This window comes from Sabethes cyaneus, chromosome 2 (genome assembly GCF_943734655.1).
Source record: "Sabethes cyaneus chromosome 2, idSabCyanKW18_F2, whole genome shotgun sequence".
Classification (NCBI taxonomy): Eukaryota; Metazoa; Arthropoda; class Insecta; order Diptera; family Culicidae; genus Sabethes; species Sabethes cyaneus.
This window is the reverse complement of record NC_071354.1, coordinates 125,076,514-125,094,238: the sequence shown is the minus strand read 5'-3', so window position 1 is coordinate 125,094,238 and position 17,725 is coordinate 125,076,514.

Below are 17,725 nucleotides of genomic sequence, written 5' to 3'. Positions count from 1 at the left end.
GTACGCCAGAGAGAGTGACAAAAGCCCCCTCGTGCCAACAGATTTCTTACGAACGCGATTAAACCTAGTCCAATCTGATGTCTGTGTTAGGGAAGTGTGCCAGAAAAAATGACACAAGTTCGTTGTCCCAACAGATCGCAAATTCTTTACTGCGTGACAATTAAACCTCGGCGAATTTGATATCTGTGTTGGAAAAATGTGCTACAGCTGTAGTGTTCGGTTATAATACGACTCTGTATGAATACGCATGCTTGCCGTTTTATTAGAAGTGTAGTGAAAAGATGTGCTGTTGGTGTTGATAAAATAGGATTGAATTGGTAAAATCCTTTCAACGTGGGAAACCATGGATAATAAAAACAATCTTTAATTTCAGTAAGGTAGCAGGAAAGTAATAGTTTGTGTTCTTGATTTTGTTAAATTGTTTTCAAATGTACAATCTTTTGATAATTGAACGTATGCAATGTTACTACTTTGATAAATGTTACATACAACGCATGTAGCATGTATATATGTTGCATATAGCATGTATACATTAAGAATCGAATGATTACAAACATGAATACATGCCACTATCACTACAAAGAGACTTACGTAGTCCTGCGTCACCTATATATACGGTCGTGTCTTGTACACAACCCCTCTGATTTTTTGTCTTTGCCATTTCTTTTAGTTGCCGATTACGCAATCCGCTAATGAAATGCCATTTAAGGTTCCTGGCAGTAATCGACTCTCTTATTTCATTCGGGGGGTCAAAAAACTCCGTTTGAATTTTAAGTTGCTTTGCCCTATTTGCGAAAGCTGAAAATGATTCTCCCTCTTCTTGTTCCAGATTATCAACTCTGGCTATCACCTCGTCCATTTTAACAGAGACGCCGAAAATTTTCCTTAAATTAGCCTTTATGTTCTCCCAGTTATCGGCTTTTATAATATTAGCTTTTCTCTCCGCATCACTTTTTAGTTTGCCCATTACAATTGTAATGAGCGGGGACTGTGACTCACCCTCTGCAATAAGAGACGCAAAATAGTCCACTTGTCCGATAAATCCATCAAGCTCCTCCACTTGTCCTGAGTAATCAGGGATAAGCTGGTGGGCTAGCGCTAAGGGAAATGCCATAATTTCTGGTTTAGCATTTTCCAATTTTAACTCTCCCAAAGAATCTTCAAATTCTTTGCTGATTTCCACAAACCGCTTTTTTTAATTGCTTTAAATGAGTCTGAGTTCTCTTCGTCGCTATTACTTAAATTCTCGGCAATTATAGTCAACGATAAAGTAGGCTCATTAACTGATAAATTTTGTACCGGCGAAGAACTTGAAGTGATGACTTCCCGATTTCGTAATCGAATTATTCGGTCGGTCATTTAATTTAAAAAGAGAAAAAGGAAATGACCGAATAAAATTAGCCCCCACACAGAAAAATTAATGATCGTTAGAAACAACAATATGTGTTGTTAAGTTCGCCTTGTATCATATTTTTGTATGAATAAGAATAATATTTAAACCGAATTTATGCTCCTGTTCCTAGTCAGTCCGGAAACCCTCGTCGATAATTATAGTTTTTTTTAAAACTAGGTATTGATCAAACAAAACATGACAACATCAACGTAGTTGATCGATTTTTTTAAATGTAATTCAGTTGTGCACTATGGTGAAAAGGTTGTGGTACATACTTTATTCTATCACCAAACCAATGCATTTGAAACCGATAAAATTCAAACTTTCGTCCGTTGGTATATAATCAACGACTAGACAAGAAAACGTGACAATAGAGTGAGCTAAAATATGTTTTAAAGGCCGAAATGTCAGGCAGTATAATAAACCGTTTTCGATATCAAAAATGACTGAAAAGCCGCAAATCCACTATATAATATATCTCAGTCAATATCAATAATATGGCAAATAATCTTTGACCAACAAACGTACCTTAATCTCTACAAAAATAAAGAGCAAAAATAAACAAATAAACTTACCCCACAATCATCTTTTTTTCTGTGATTGACTCAAAATTTAAGCGGGGTACGCTGCTGAAAAGTAATGGGTAAAAAGATAGGACAAGAAATGCTCAAGAAATCGGTTTCGTTTACGATTTCTTAAGCAGTACGCACTTCATAAGAAATATTATTTCACGTTCAGATGGCGCAGTATTACATGCAGGTGAATTAAAACGTCACTTTTCCGTACGGAATAATATCCGGCGCAATTATTACCACAAGAAAAAATGACAGGTGGTTGCTTGCATTGGAGTTGTCAAAATTTCTTCGGTAAATAGCAAGATTTTTTCTTGAGCTGTTTTCTTTTCAGCAGCGTACCCCACTTTAGCAGGAACAAAAAATCAGAGGGGTTGTGTACAAGACACGACCGCATATATAGGTGACGCAGGACTACGTAAGTCTCTTTGTAGTGATAGTAGTATGTATTCATGCTTGTAATCATTCGATTCTTCATGTATACATGCTATATGCAACATATATACATGCTACATGCGTTGTATGTAACATTTATCAAAGTAGTAACATTGCATACGTTCAATTCTCAAAAGATTGCGCATTTAACAAAACACAATTTAACAAAATCAAGAACACAAACTATCGCTTTCCTGCTACCTTACTGAAATTATAGATTGTTTTTATTACCCATGGTTCCCCACGTTGAAGGGATTTTACCAATTCAATCCTATTTTATCAACAGCACATCTTTTCAATACACTTCTAATGAAACGGTAAGCATGCGTATTCACGGGAAACTAGCAGTCATTGACTTTTCGTCGGAAAGCTCAATTTCGGAAGAAGTTTTTCGGCCCAAAAGCGGGATTGTGTTTATAAAAATGTATATACTGCATTCTTCTTGCCAATCTGAACACAGCGAATATATTTTCATAAACCGAATTTTTGTTTCAAACAAAAAAACTGCTTTTGAAATTGGCAGAATCGATGATGACTAATTTCACCTTCATACAGAGTCGTATTATAACCGAACACTACAGTTGTAGCACATTTTTCCAACACAGATATCAAATTCGCCTAGGTTTAATCGTAGTAAAGAATTTGCGATCTGTTGGGACAACGAACTTGTGTCATTTTTCTGGCACACTTCCCTAACACAGACATCAAATTGGACTAGGTTTAATCGCGTTCGTAAGAAATCTGTTGGCACAAGGGGGCTTGGTCACTCTTTCTGGCGTACTTCCCAAGCAAGGACATCAAAATGGTCTAGGTTTAACCGCGGTGTTAAGAAATCTTGTTGAAATGAGGAGACTTGGCCACTTGTTTTGGCTTACTTCCCAAGCACAGATATCAAATTGGTATAGGTTTAGATCATCGCAAAGAATCTTCCAACCAATCACGAAGCGAGAATTCTGGTAAAAAATAGGTTCATTATTTTCAATTTTTCAATAGTTCAACATCAAGAATCCATACTTTTCTTCATTTTGGTCAATTCTTAGAAGATTTTGCGATCGATTGGTGTAAGAATATTGAAAATCGATAGGAAAATCGCTGAGCTATTAGCGCTCAAAACCTTTCATTTTTCGTGACGCTCGCATTTTTCGATTTTTTGGAATGACACCCTATCTCAAAACTTGCCGTAAGACGTAGTCCTACGTCAAAAAAGTGTCGTTGAACAGATTAAAAATTTTGCTAAGCTCAAACACAGCCAGTCCGAAACAATTAATGCGAAACGTTTTTTTTTTCACTTCACTTGAGCTTCCGTAGCATACACCGACTTTGCACTCACTTCAAGCACTTTGTTTGCGAAATGAAACAAGGTTTTTCGACTTTACAAAATTATGTTTCGTACTACTCCCGCGGCACTAAACACAAAATGGCACGGATTCCGCCACCAGTCAGAAACTACGTTCGGCTCTCCTTCAGGGTCACCGCTGTCACCACAAAATGCAGCCCCCGCGTATGGGACTGCCGCAGATCCACCTAGAAGAGGGGAATCCGCGAACTTAAATCTAGAGAAATCAAACACGCACGATCTAGCTCTAGATAACGACTGTCTTTTTTGAAACTAAATTTACAAACAGGAAACTTAAGACCAGGTAATAAAACTGCTGTCGGTAGGCATCGTTGGTAATTCCATGGTTGTGGGTATCGGTCCGTCTATTTTGATGCTTCGTCCAGACGGTGTGAAAACAGGCAATCGTCCTGCCTATGGAATGTTGATATGATGATGATGGGCAAAGCGAGATGGGCGGCAAGTATTGGTAGACAATAACATATCCCTTTAGTTTATTTGGCGCGCATAGGTAGCAAGCGCCGTTAAACAAAACAAAACCAAATTAAACCATATGTTGTGAATGGGAGTTTTCCCCGCCAGAAGGCCGATCCTTCAATCAGCTTATTGTAATGCATCTGGGGAATTCATATCACACCGCATATACTTTAAAATAGAGGTAGGCAAATAAAGGAAGAGTGGCGCTGCAGAACTTTGAAATTATTTCGGAAACGTAGTTAATAGATTAGGTTCACAAAACTTTTCCTTTAGTTTAATATTGCTTTATTATGGAGTATTATTATTTGTTTCTTATATTGCTTATTTGTATATATTGTTTGGTGTATTGTGTTTGTCGTGCTGCTGTAAATATATATTAATTTCATTATTTTTTTAAATTTAAATAGATATACTGTCGCCATGGAACAGATTGCGCAGAAGGCATATTTAGCCTCTGGCTCACTGGCCAATTCCTCTGTCTTGCCCCGGATTAACAACTCGTAATTGACCTCCTCATTCGTGAGGTGGTCGGTATGCGGAAATCTGTTCGACATCAACAGCTATGAAACTCTACGGAGCGACAAGATAAAAATAAACACAGTGAGGGACCAAATCTTGTAAGCTATGAAGCTCCACGGAGCGACTTCTGTATAACAATTTTCATAATGGTCGCTGGTACTAATTGGGGTGAACTGGTTAATTGAGAGTAAAAGGTCAAAGAGTTAGGCCAGAAGAACTGATCAAGAAGGGTTAGAAGGAGCTAGGGTTTTGACCTGGAAAAAGTAGTGAAAACATGAAGTGAAGCGAGCCCAGCAATGACTTCGAATTAGGCTCAGTAGTGTATTGGTTCTTCTATAAGTCTTTTCCCACCACACTCAAATAAGTCAATATTTCAACAATTGGTATCAATTCCCAACCTCACGTTGGCAGTGATAAAACAATTTATTTTCAAGCTATGTCTCGCTCACTTAGTTGAGCCGAAACCATTGCACCACGACGCGAAAACTCTGGTAGCACCAAAATACATTTCTCCATTACGAAGGTCTTGTAGATTACTGCGGTCCACACAAAACCTACTAGGGGCCCTCGATGCTGCAACGCTCGAGAGACCGTGAATAATGGAGAAAGGAATGCGCAACTAACAAGGTCAGAAGGAGGTAAATCCTTTAAAATCGGGCTAAACACTCCACCTTGGGTCGCCCACAGACGACAATCCCAGGGTGTGTGCTAGTAACGAACAAACTTGAAAATTTTTCGGCCGAAACCTAGTCGCCGTTGAATTTTGGATAGAGCGGACTGGGAAAACCGAAACCAGCAGAGAAACTTCCCTTTTCGGCATGAGTAATGTTAGTTTGGTACTACTGCATCGAGTCTTCTGAACTAAGTTAGTACCTGACACTACATATATTTTTGGCCTGCTAAGCGTAGGGGAATGTCCCCGGTTATGAAACGGGTTTTGTTTTGTGGCCATAGCTTTTAATCGGATCATCCAATTTTAAATCTTTTTAAAGCATTGGAAAGTTTAAACGTTTACCTAGCTTTTTGCCTAAGGAAGTATATGATTTTTGTTTAAAACACAAAAGTTGTAGCAAAATTTCAAAACATAGTTTTTTGTGGCTAAAAGAAAACTGGCCCCGGTTGTGAAACACCTCGGGAAATCTTTAGAAAAGAAAAGAAAATACAGAAAAATCGAAGGAAAATCATTTATTCATGGAAAATACTAAAAATACAAAATCATTAATCAATTTCTTCGTTTAATCATCTAAATCTGAATCGCAATGAATGCATGTAAAAAAGCAAGCAATCATATTGGCGCATTTCAAATGCACTGGCCTGTTATATATGTTACAAAGAATTGAGTTTTTGCTAAACCTAAATGAATCCTGCTGCCATAAAAACTCGTAAAGCCCCAATTGAAGTAATGTACGATCATTGAAGTATAAAATAATTGATTTTCTAGATGTTTCACAACCGGGGAACTCGACTGTTTCATAACCGGGGCGGTGGCCATATTGCAAAAAAAATAATATTATAATTTTTGAGTCAATTATTTCACCTAAAATTGTCAATTATTTCACCTGTGTGATGAAATTGAGGTCCAAAACTTAGCTTATATGCCTTTTTTTGTATCCCAGAAGGGCATTGGGTTAAAAGGCCACTGCGACAGTCTTAATGATCGTCTAATGTGGCAGGCCCCGTTTGCTGTACACAGTTTACGGATCACTCATACCCATTGATGGAGTTGAGCGGAATAGTTCTAATCCTGTGCCCCAATTCGGTACTACATGGTTTATAAAGCCAATGACCGTTTTGGGATTTAGGCTGCATACCTGATATGGAGTAAGAAGGAAACTTCCTAAGAAGTTGTGCCTTGATAATGCAAGAGCTTCGCAATAGCAGAGCAGATGCGCTGAACTTTCAGGTTCAGAGTTACAAAAGCGGCAGGTGTCGGAGGATACCTTGCCGATATTCTTTAAATGATAAAGAGCGGGGCTGTGTCCTGTTAGGAGTCCCGTGATCGTGCGTAGTTCACTACGAGTTAAATGGAGTAGTTTTTTAGCTACTGCAGGGTTTGGGTAGATAAACTGTTTAGCTTGTCTACAACCCTGTGTTTGATTCCAACGGGATACTATTTCTAGCTTTTTCCATGTCATCAATTCGCCTTTTACGGCGGATGTGGAGGTGCCCAGAAACGGTTCAGGACCAATAAATTGCTGAGCTGATCCTTGTCTTGCCAGGTTGTCAGCAAATTCCGCAGTGACCGGGCACCCAAAGTAATAAAACTTTGTTTTGGCGGGAGAGTTCTCTTAATGCTGTGCTGCACTCCCAAACTAATTTGGACACGCATTTGGCGGACTTGAGTGCCAGTAGTGCTGCTTGGCTGTCCGTGAAGATACCGATTTTCGCATGCCTGTACTTTCGTTTCAAGCATATTGTTGCACAGATGTATATCGCATATACTTCTGCTTGAAAAACGGTTTGCCACTTTCCTAATGAGATAGTTTCCCTGATGCCGGGTCCGTAGACTCCGGAGCCTGTGCAGGCCCTCATTTTTGAACCATCTGTAAAAAAAACAGATAGTTCCAGATGGAAGATCTGGCCCTTCATTATTCCACATTGAGCGATCTGTTTCAATCACCTCATATGGAACGTCCATATTGGGCCAGGCTTCCATGCAGTCAGAGACTGAAGTTACTAAGGGTGTCAGATTGAATTCCCGAAGTATGCGAAGATGACCGATTTGGTCACCTTCGAGTATGGTTTTATTCCTTTGCAAGCGTAGTGCGCCGAGCTCTTCTTCTTCTTCACATGAAGATGCAAAGGCAGTAAGCATAGCATTGCCTCCATGGCTGCAGTAAATGTTGTACGCATGGCACTGGTAACTGTAAGACAGGCCAGGCGCTGAACTTTGTTTAGTTTGGCTTGGGCTGTCACCTCATTCACCTTTGGCCACCATACGACTGCAGCATAGGTTATTCTAGGCCGTGCAATAGTAGTATATGACCAGAAGGCTAGTTGACGTTTCAATCCCCAGGTTTTGCCAAACAGTGACCTGCATGCCCAGATAGCCGAGGTTGCTTTCTTAACAGCATAATCTAGGTGGGCAGCCAAGTTCAGTTTTTTATCGAGAATTATTCCGAGGTGTTTGACTTCATTACTGAAGCCCAGTCTGACACCATTCAGTATAGGGGGAGTAATGGTATGTTTCCTTCGCCTAGTGAATGGTATAACGACTGTTTTGGTGGGATTTACATTAAGTCCCTCTTGTGAGCACCATAACATGGTGGTGTTTAGAGCTCCTTGCAAGCGACTTGACAATACTGCGTCAAACTTTCCTCTGACGATAAGTACAACGTCGTCGGCGTAAGCAATGGTCTCGTAACCAAGCTGTGATAGCTTGTGAAGGAGTGCGTCGGCCACCAGAGCAGGGGGGAGAGAACTCCTCCCTGTGGAAATCCTTTGATCACCGAAATCGTGACCGGCGTATCTCCCAATGATGCTATAATTTGTCTAATCGAGAGCATTGCTTGAATCCAGCTCATTGTAGTGTTGTCGATTCTCTTTTGACAGAGAGCCGTGTTAATTGACGCGAAGGACGTGTTATCGAAAGTGCCTTCAATATCAAGAAAAGCACAAAGTGCCGTCTCTTGATATTTGAGCGATTTCTCAATTAACGTCACTAAGCAGTGCAGTGCGGTTTCCGTAGATTTACCGTGTTGGTATGCATGTTGATTTACATGTAACGGAGAGTTTTTTAAAAACTCATTGCGGATATAGTTATCCGTGATTTTCTCCATCAGCTTAAGAAGCGTTGAAGTCAGACTTATCGGTCTGAAAGCCTTAGGCATGGTTTTGTCTTTTTTGCCAGCCTTAGGTATGAACACCACCCTTACTTTCCGCCAATTCTCTGGGATATACCCCAAAGTGAAACTGGCTCGAAAGAGGTTGATGAGCTTAAGAAGCTTAAGAAGCGTTGAAGTCAGATTTATCGGTCTGAAAGCCTTAGGCATGGTTTTGTCTTTTTTGCCAGCCTTAGGTATGAACACCACCCTTACTTTCCGCCAATTCTCTGGGATATATCCCAAAGTGAAACTGGCTCGAAAGAGGTTGATGAGCTCGGACATTTGGTTTTTTGTAAGAAAATGGGTAGAATACCATCCGAACCTGGAGATTTCATTGGTTCAAAAGAGCTGAGTGCCCAATCGATCGAAGCCTCCGTAAACAATCGGCGTGCAAGTAAAACCGAATTATTTGGCACATTGTGTAATGACCCATTCCACTGTTGCCCGCCTATGTTTTGTCCAGTGGTCACTGTCGAACCAGGGAAGTGCGTGTTCATCAGAACAGAACCAGAATTTCCCTGGTGGTAACAGTGAGATCTCATCCTCTTTTTTCAATTGCTCTAGACCATTGCAATGGTCCTTGGACATCGCTTTCTGCAGACGCGTAGCCTCTGGCAGAGTTTGAATGCTTTCGCAAAATTTAACTCGTGATTTCCTTTTGGCTTTGCGTAGCTCAGCGTTGTATTTGGTGAGTGAAGCTCTGTAGTCTTCCCAGTTAGACGTGATTTTGGTCCTGTTGAACAGACGCCTTGCCTTCCAACGGAGATTGCTAAGCGTCTGATTCCACCAGGGCACATCACGGAAAACTGTTCGCGTGTTTACGGGACAATTTGTGTTATACGCGTCTGTGATCCTACATTGCAGGTCACTAGCGGCGATATCCAGCTCAACTGGAGTTCGTATATTATTGTGACAGGAATTACGTGAGGCAATCAGATGACCCCTAAAGGAACTCCAATTAGTTTTCCTCGGATTCCTGAATTGTTCTCTCTTTAGGGGATTAGCCTCGATGTCGAAAATGATATGTCTGTGGTCTGATAAACTTGGTCATCAGGAGGGGTCATTCCCTACATTGATTACATTGACATCGTTAGAAGTAAGATATTCAAGTAGGTACTCACCCCTGTTATTTGTGTCCGAGCTGCCCCATATCGTGTGGTAGGCATTTGCGTCGCAACCTATCACGAACGGCTTGTTGACTGCCCTGCAGTACCGCACAAGTTCAGCAACCACGGGCGGTGGTATTTCGTTCGTCCTTGTCCCCTGGAAAGTAGGCGGACGCAACGACTATCTCCTGCTTCCCTCTAGTCGTCGGGACTACCACCGTTATGGCAACGACATCGCGTTGGATGAATTCTGCAATTGGCAGTCCTCGGCTTGGACTGTGTATTGCAATAGATCAACTTACCATTAGCGCCGGATAGACCGAGGATTGCGGTATCGTTAATCCATGGCTCCTGGATCAGAGCAGCACTCAGCTGCTCATTGGTGAACCTCCGGCTTAGGGACGATTCAAATATGACGTCCACCAAATTTATGGTTTTTTGGACCCCCCTCCCCCCTCTGTCCGATTGTGTCACAAAACTCAATCTCCCCCCCCCCCCCTTCCTTTGGACGTCACACAAACTCAAAATAAAAAGCGTACTGAAAGTAAACAGTGGTTTATAGAAATAGCTCAACCTTTTAAGAGTTAGTGTAAGATTAAATAAAATATAGAAAATACCAATTAACAAAAAAATAATAACTGCGAACAAGGGCTCTAACAACATTCAATTACAAATTGTTACAAATCAATAAAGAAATGAAGCTTTGGTTTCAATTGAAGTAGCACGGCTCCGCTTCAAAACAAGCTTCAATGTGCGTCGGCGAAGCAGGTTTCACTACATCGTGACGATAGCTTTAAGAGTTCATTGCATTTTTCTATCCAGTATTTAGTAAAAAGCTAGAAACTTTGATTGCAAATAAACTGAAATTGATTTACACAACACATATCCTTCAATGTAACGCGTGATCTATCTAGTTAACATTGACAAATTATGCCTGACTTTCAAGCGACGTCAGCTGGAACAATAAGTTCGAAATAAATCGATGAGTGATGAATGACTGAGAAATATATTTTTGCTGCCTTTTGATGAAAATGCAATTTTTTTCGGCGGATGTCACATTTGCCTAGACTCCCCCTCCCTTTGTCACAACCTGTCACAAAATTGACACCCCCCTCCCCCCCATAAGCAATGGACGTCATTATTGAATGATCCCTTAGGACACTAGATGCGCCCTTGGCATGGTGGAGGTTCACCTGAACGCAGCGAAAGCTGCTCATTTTGTGGCAGGATTACCGTTTTCAGCTTGATCCAATGATGGATCGAGCCTTGGCGTAAGGATACCGGCAGCGTTTTCGCTGAGTTGAGCGGCCGAGTCGCCCACACCGGCAGGCTTCGGTTGCTGCAGGCGACAGGCCACAGATGTCCGACCCGCACTTAACGGCGGATTGAGCCTCTGAGGTTTGCTATCGACTGCGACGGTGGTTGCTGCGTACGCCTTACGTTTAGGTGGCGGCGGGGCACTCCCGGATGGAAGTTCCGCACTTTCCAAACTCAACGTTGCGGGATTGCATGGTCTTGGTGGTGGCGGGGCGCTCCCAGAAGGGTGTTCCGCTCGTACCTTCCTCGACTTTGTAGCAGATACTGTTGCGCCTGTGTTGATCAGACCTTTGCCAACCTGTCGCATGCGTGCTTTGCCAAACATGTAGTTTAGCATAAAGCGCTGCCCGGTGATCTGGCTTGCCGATTTTTGGTCAACCTCCATCAACAGTTCGACGGTATTTCCAAACACATTGCGACGGCGTATCTGTCACGCTTGTGTTGACAAGCCGTCGTTCTGATTCTGGAGGAATCTCAAAATTTTCTCGTTTGTGGTGCCGACACTGTCCTGGAAGTACCCTATGAAGGTATGTGCCTTCGGCAGGTCCTTCGTGTCGTAGGCCCGAAGTTGTGCCCCTTCCCACGGGACGAGAGTAGATGCCGTTTGCTCCAGCCATTTGACCGTGCTCTGTTCGGAGCACGCCAGTGTCAAGTAGCCGTTGTTGAACTGGCAGCTCCTGAACTTTGGCCTAATGTCTGGAGTCTCCTGATCAGCAATGTGATCCAAAAGAAGGGCGCGGACAGTCTGAAGCTGATCCGTAGTTAGCAGGGAAACGGGATAATCAGCCGTAGTTATGGCTACGCTGATAGCATCCACGATTTCTCTGTATGTGCACCCCGAGGGTGGTTTTGGTGCCGAAGGACCCGCGCAGGCCCGGCTGCGTGGTCTCTTTTTGGTGGCACCTTTGTTGCTGATATTCGGGGACGCCGTATCAGCAGATCGTTGTCTTTTGGTAACGACCAGGTCCCGCTGGGCATGCTGGCAGAAGGGCGAGTTGCTCCGCTTCCTCCATTGAGTAGCCCTTGCTACGATACCACTTCTGCCGTCGCCGTTGAGCATTGGAGGGACGCTTGGCCACATCTCCGGAAGCCTCAGGTTGCCCCTTGACTTCAGGCAGCGCCGCTGGATCGGGAAGGTTATCCGCGTCACTCTCCGCATTCCTGGTTGGTGAGTTTAGGATCAGGGATGAAGCCGAGAGTCCTCCTTCCAGCGACATGCTGTCGAGGTTAAAGTCCTCTTCCATCCATGTGTCCATCACTCCACCAGTATCGACCGTGCCGATCGGAGTGCGCACTTCCGGTCTGTCGTCGTGCGCCACCTCTACACCTACTCCGGTGTTTATCACCAACTCTTGGGGGTCGTTGGTTGCCCCATCTGTTATTTTTGTAAGGTTATCCATGGCGATGGTTGTACTCTGCTGGGGAGAAAATCAACTGTCCTTTACCAGCTTGGAACAGAGGGAGCAAATTACTGCACAGGGTGCTCTGGTACCATGCAGGCTCCGTTCGACCCTGGGAAACTTTATTAGACCCCCCCAAGCATTCATCCCTAGGCACGGGTCGCATTACACCGAGGATTGGGGTCCTCTTCCGCATTTTGCTCAAAATATAGCATGGTTCTAGCCTACTTGCTACATTGAGAGCAAAAGATTTTTACAAGATTTGCCGCGGAAGAGACTCGATGTGCGGTTCCGGATGGATCCACCACAAATTTGCCATGGAGCCACCCGGAGCCGCACGCCGAGCGACAAATCTTAACACTCCTGCTTTATCCTGGCTTGTGACAGACAGCTCGGGTCCCGATCCAATTTCCCCATCACCCGTTCACTCTTTTTTAGGGAGCCACACGTGGCGGTTCATTAGCAAAGGTCCGTCACTGGCGGAGTTACTATCTCATATCTCTATCAATATCTCATATACTACTGCATTTGTTATTCAATACCTTAATAATACTAAAATATGTTATTCTAAACTCTGAATACAGTCATACTATTGCTTTGTTATTCAAATAACACAAGTAGTTATTCTTTTAGCCTTAAAGGAATAAAATTTTGATATTATTTTTTGTTATTTTACCAACTATGTCAGCCAAAACAAGACCAAATTTTGATATGAGTTATTCGATTTCCAATAACACATTTTGATATTATTTTGCTATTCGCTCCTGCTCGGGAATAGATACCGTTTGACAGAAAATATAGCATTAAGTATAAGGTACCCCAGGGCAAGTGGGACCTAAAAAAATGCATAGTTAGTGTTTATTCCACTATGTTATCTATAGATAACGTGTATATATACCTACACGCAAAATAATCCACAAGTTCAATAATCACATAACTTTTCACGTAATTTCGACGTGAAAATTATTTTGAGTGTATGATTATTTCAAAATTCTTTTAGCACAGAAACTCTTCAGTGATATCACTTCGAAGGTTTAATTATGAAGAAGGCCTATCAATTTACATAAAATGAATCTGGGGGAGAAATTTCAAAAACATGGCGATTAAGCATAAATTTTGATTAAAAAGCATAAAATAACAGAAAATTGTGTAAGTTAATATCAAGGTTAATATATACAGCAATGTTAAAGCAACATTTGTGCGAATGGTTCATCCAAATATAGCGTAACAAAATCAGATCACAACGGGCGACTTCATATAAAACACAGATTGTGAGCAATTACGCTGTAATACATTATTGTAAGGAGATGTAATTGAATATGTCGCTGTATCCAATTCTTGCGAGACATAATTTCGGATTAACCATTGTTTAATAGCTCGAAAATACGATTATGATCTGTTTTGCGCTACCATGTCCAATTCGGTAGAGCTACTCATACGAGATAGTTAAGCTATAGTAACCACAACGCTTTATTGTTTCAATTCCTGTTGCAAATTTGCTTAACTATATCAAATTTGCCTTTCCAGATACATCGTTTAGGTGTAACCAAAATGTGACCAAACTGTTCGTTCCCTCATAAGCTGTGCTAAAGATCTTCTTTTTTGGGTGCCCTTAGTTTAGTCCTTTTGGGTTTTATTTTAAAGCTTTACTGATATAAATATTATGTAATTGAACTGAAAATGTTCGGTAGTACATCTAAAAACTATATTGAGACAGGAAGTTTTGTGCTGAAACTCTTTATTTTTAATTGGTCCTCTTGCCCCGGGTGCTTTCAAGTGCCGATCTTATTCCGACCCATTTTTTTAAAGCCGTTTGTCAAATTAAACAACTAGTTTTCGGGTATACACTCATTATGTTTACCTACTGCCAGAAAAAAACATGTACAAACTTTTACGAAAAGCCTGTGGCCAAAATATCATTTATAGAAAGGTGCGTCAAACTTACAACGCAAATTGAAAATAACGCTCAATTTTAAAGTCCAATTTTGGTGTTTGGAATGCCTGTTATAAATAATCTATAGAGTAGGGCGGGGCATAAGTGCGATGTTTGAAGTTGTCATCAATTTTCGTGAGATATAAAAAAGGAAAACAACAAAATACATTCTACATTGATGCAGCAACTCTATGTCTTCACATTCAACTTTAAATCATCTGGATGCATGTGGAGTGCAGTGTTATGCAACATAAATTCTTCATTCTGCTGTTCAAGTGCCGATTCACCCTTTTACCCCACCAGCGGGGGGGTAAAAGGGAGAATACATTCTTGTACGAGTCGTCGACCGATACAGTCGAATATAAGAGTATCTCCAAGTGTTATCTAGTGGGTATGAAATGGGGAAGGCAAACGAGAAAGCGACCAACATAGCTTTCGCCAGCCCAAGCTCCTACCTAGCGCCTCCATGCGGCCGTACCCGGTAATACTCTGTAGAGTAGCTAAGCTAGGAGGTGCGACGCCGCGTGGTTTCCAGATGCCTGATCTCAAAACTGAGATTTTGGGCAGACGGCTGAACCACACGGCCAGGTAAGCCTCATATGTTATTCTAATGATTTGTTTCGTTTTTAACTCATCAAGCACCTCCTACTGTACAGTTAAAATTTTGGTCGTGCAAGTTTGAATAATGGACATGGATACCAGAAGGAAGGATTAAATTGATTATTGGATATTAGATGCACTGATGGAGGCTCAAATGACGCAATTATATTTCATTCGACGGATTGCTGGTGAGATTGTTCTATTTTTCCCATATATGTTCCATTTCATTTATTTTTTAATGTTTTATTCATATCGTGTATTACTGGGTACAAGAACACCTATGAAGATTGCGTGAGTTTTTGCGCATCCTCTTATAGTAGGTGTTCAACTAACGTACCCATTTCTACAATCGTAAGGACATGGCCAGGTGTATGGTATACTTACGGGTACACCATATCAGCCACCCATGATGTGTACGGTTGTCTATGCTATGCTATGCTATCTCCAAGTGTTATCTAGTGTGTGACAATAGTCACTGCAGCACTTATTGTGCTGTAACAATAGCTTTTGTTTGGAATCTTTTGGTAACAAAAGATTAAAATGGAATCCCGAGTACGGAAAAATACGGTGAAACTTGTGTACCCGGCTGGAAGTAAGACCCCCGCTCACCTGGAAGTATTGAAGTTTACTCTCAACGTGTTAAAAATTTCCCCGGTAAACCTGCACTCAGTCTACAAAGACGAAAACTAAAACCAGTTCTACCTCAAATTCACTGAGGAGTCGAAATTCGCCGATTTTATCAAAAATCTAGACGAAACTTACAATTTTCGCTATGATGACGGCACTGTTACGAAGGTGAGTCTAGAAATAGCAAGCCGGATCTTCAGATACGTAAGAATCTTCAGTTTTTCTCTTGAGATCGAGGACAAAGAAATCGCACACGTGCTAGGACAATTTGGCACCATCCGCCAACAAGTAAGAGAACGGTTTGCAGCAGAACATGGTGTAGCCATATTCACTGGAGTACGCGGCGTTCACATGGAGGTCGCAAAGGAAATTCCGCCACATTTATACATCAGCCACTTCCGAGCCGGAATCTTCTACGATGGTCTCAAGAACAAATGCTTCCGGTGCAAGGCTGAAGATCATATCAAAGCTGACTGCCCTCGTTCACTCTTAAGCGCTTCAAATAGAGGTATCCCATCTTATGCCGGGGTTACTGCCCAAGGTAGCCTATAGAAAATCCAGCGTTAACATTCACATCCAGCACGCATGCAGATAGTGCTCTTGCCGCATCACTGCCATCATCCAGTTTGCCAGAGTCAGAGTCTGCCGATACATCCACTATCGCGCAGCAATCCGTTGTTGTACAGGGAAACAATGAACATTTCGCTCCAGCCCAAAGAGAACCGTCGATTCAGCAGAATAAGGTACAAAGCAACGAAAAAGAAACAATGGAGTTCGATGAAACGAAGATGGCACAAAAACGCATAGCGGTGAGTACATCGTTAGACGAAAATGAGGTGGTCAATGAAGAAAGCTTCCTCACACCGAAAGGTAAGCGAGTGACGAAGAAAAATAGAAGTGAATTTACTTTACCAACAGATGCTATAGAGCATAGATCAAGGTCACGAAATAGGAACGTACAGAAACAAAAGAAATAGGTTCATTGTAGTAAAAAAAAACAAAAATGGATTTTGTCAGAAAAATTGCCACTATCAATATCAATGCTATCAGTTCGACTTTGAAAAAATCTCTCCTCAAGATTTCACTTGGGATAATGATATCGACGCTGTTTTCATGCAAGAAGTATGCTTTGAGAATTTCAATTTCATTCCATCTCATTTTTCTTTAGTGAATATCAGTAGTGATAACAAAGGGACAGCAGTCATATTACGTAAAAATATTGAACCTAGTCATATTATACTGAACCCTAATGGCAGAATACTATCGGTAGTCTTTGATAATATTAATTTTATAAACATATACGCACACTCTGGTAGCCATTATCGCAAGCAACGTGACCAATTATTCTCTGAAAACATAATTCCACACTTATCTAACCGATACCGAAATGTGATATTAGGCGATTTCAATTGTATAGTAGAAGAAGATGATTCAAACTCAAAAACGAAAAACGTATGTGGTGGGTTAAAAAGCTTGATAACGTCGTTAAAGTTGAAGAATGTCGGAAGGTCAATGAACTCTTCGATCAAGTTTACTTTCTGCAGAACCGGTAGTATGTCTAGACTGGATAGAATTTATTGTTCGAATGAAATCCTGAACAATATTCGTTTAGTTGAAGTAGTCCCTACAGCGTTTTCTGATCATCACGCGGTGTTGATGAAATATAAGGTTGTCGATTTCAGTAATATTACATATTTGGGTCGAGGCTATTGGAGAATCAACCCTTTGTTAATGAGAGAGGCTGTAGTTGCCGAAAAGTTTAGTCAATTATACAATTCTTTGAAAAGACATGTTGGATATGAAAGCAGTTTGAATATTTGGTGGAATTCATATATGAAGCCTAAAGCTAAATCGTTTTTCAAATCTGAAAACTTTCTTTTGAATGAAGAAATCCGTTCTCAAAAATCATTTTTGTGCGCTTGCCTGAAGCAAATCTCAACTGCGATTTCTAACGGAGATGATGTTTCAATGGAACTCTCGTTCGTGAAAAATAAGTTAATGGAAATAGAGAGTAAACGACTTCAAAATCTTGCCCTAAAATGTCAAGTCGATAGCTTAGCGGAAGAAGAAAAATTGCGTTTTTTTCAAATTTCAACTAAATTAAATCGTGGTACTGCGAGTGGAATAATCAAATTGAGAATTGACAATTCGATCACATCCGATCATACAATTTTAAAACCTTTTCT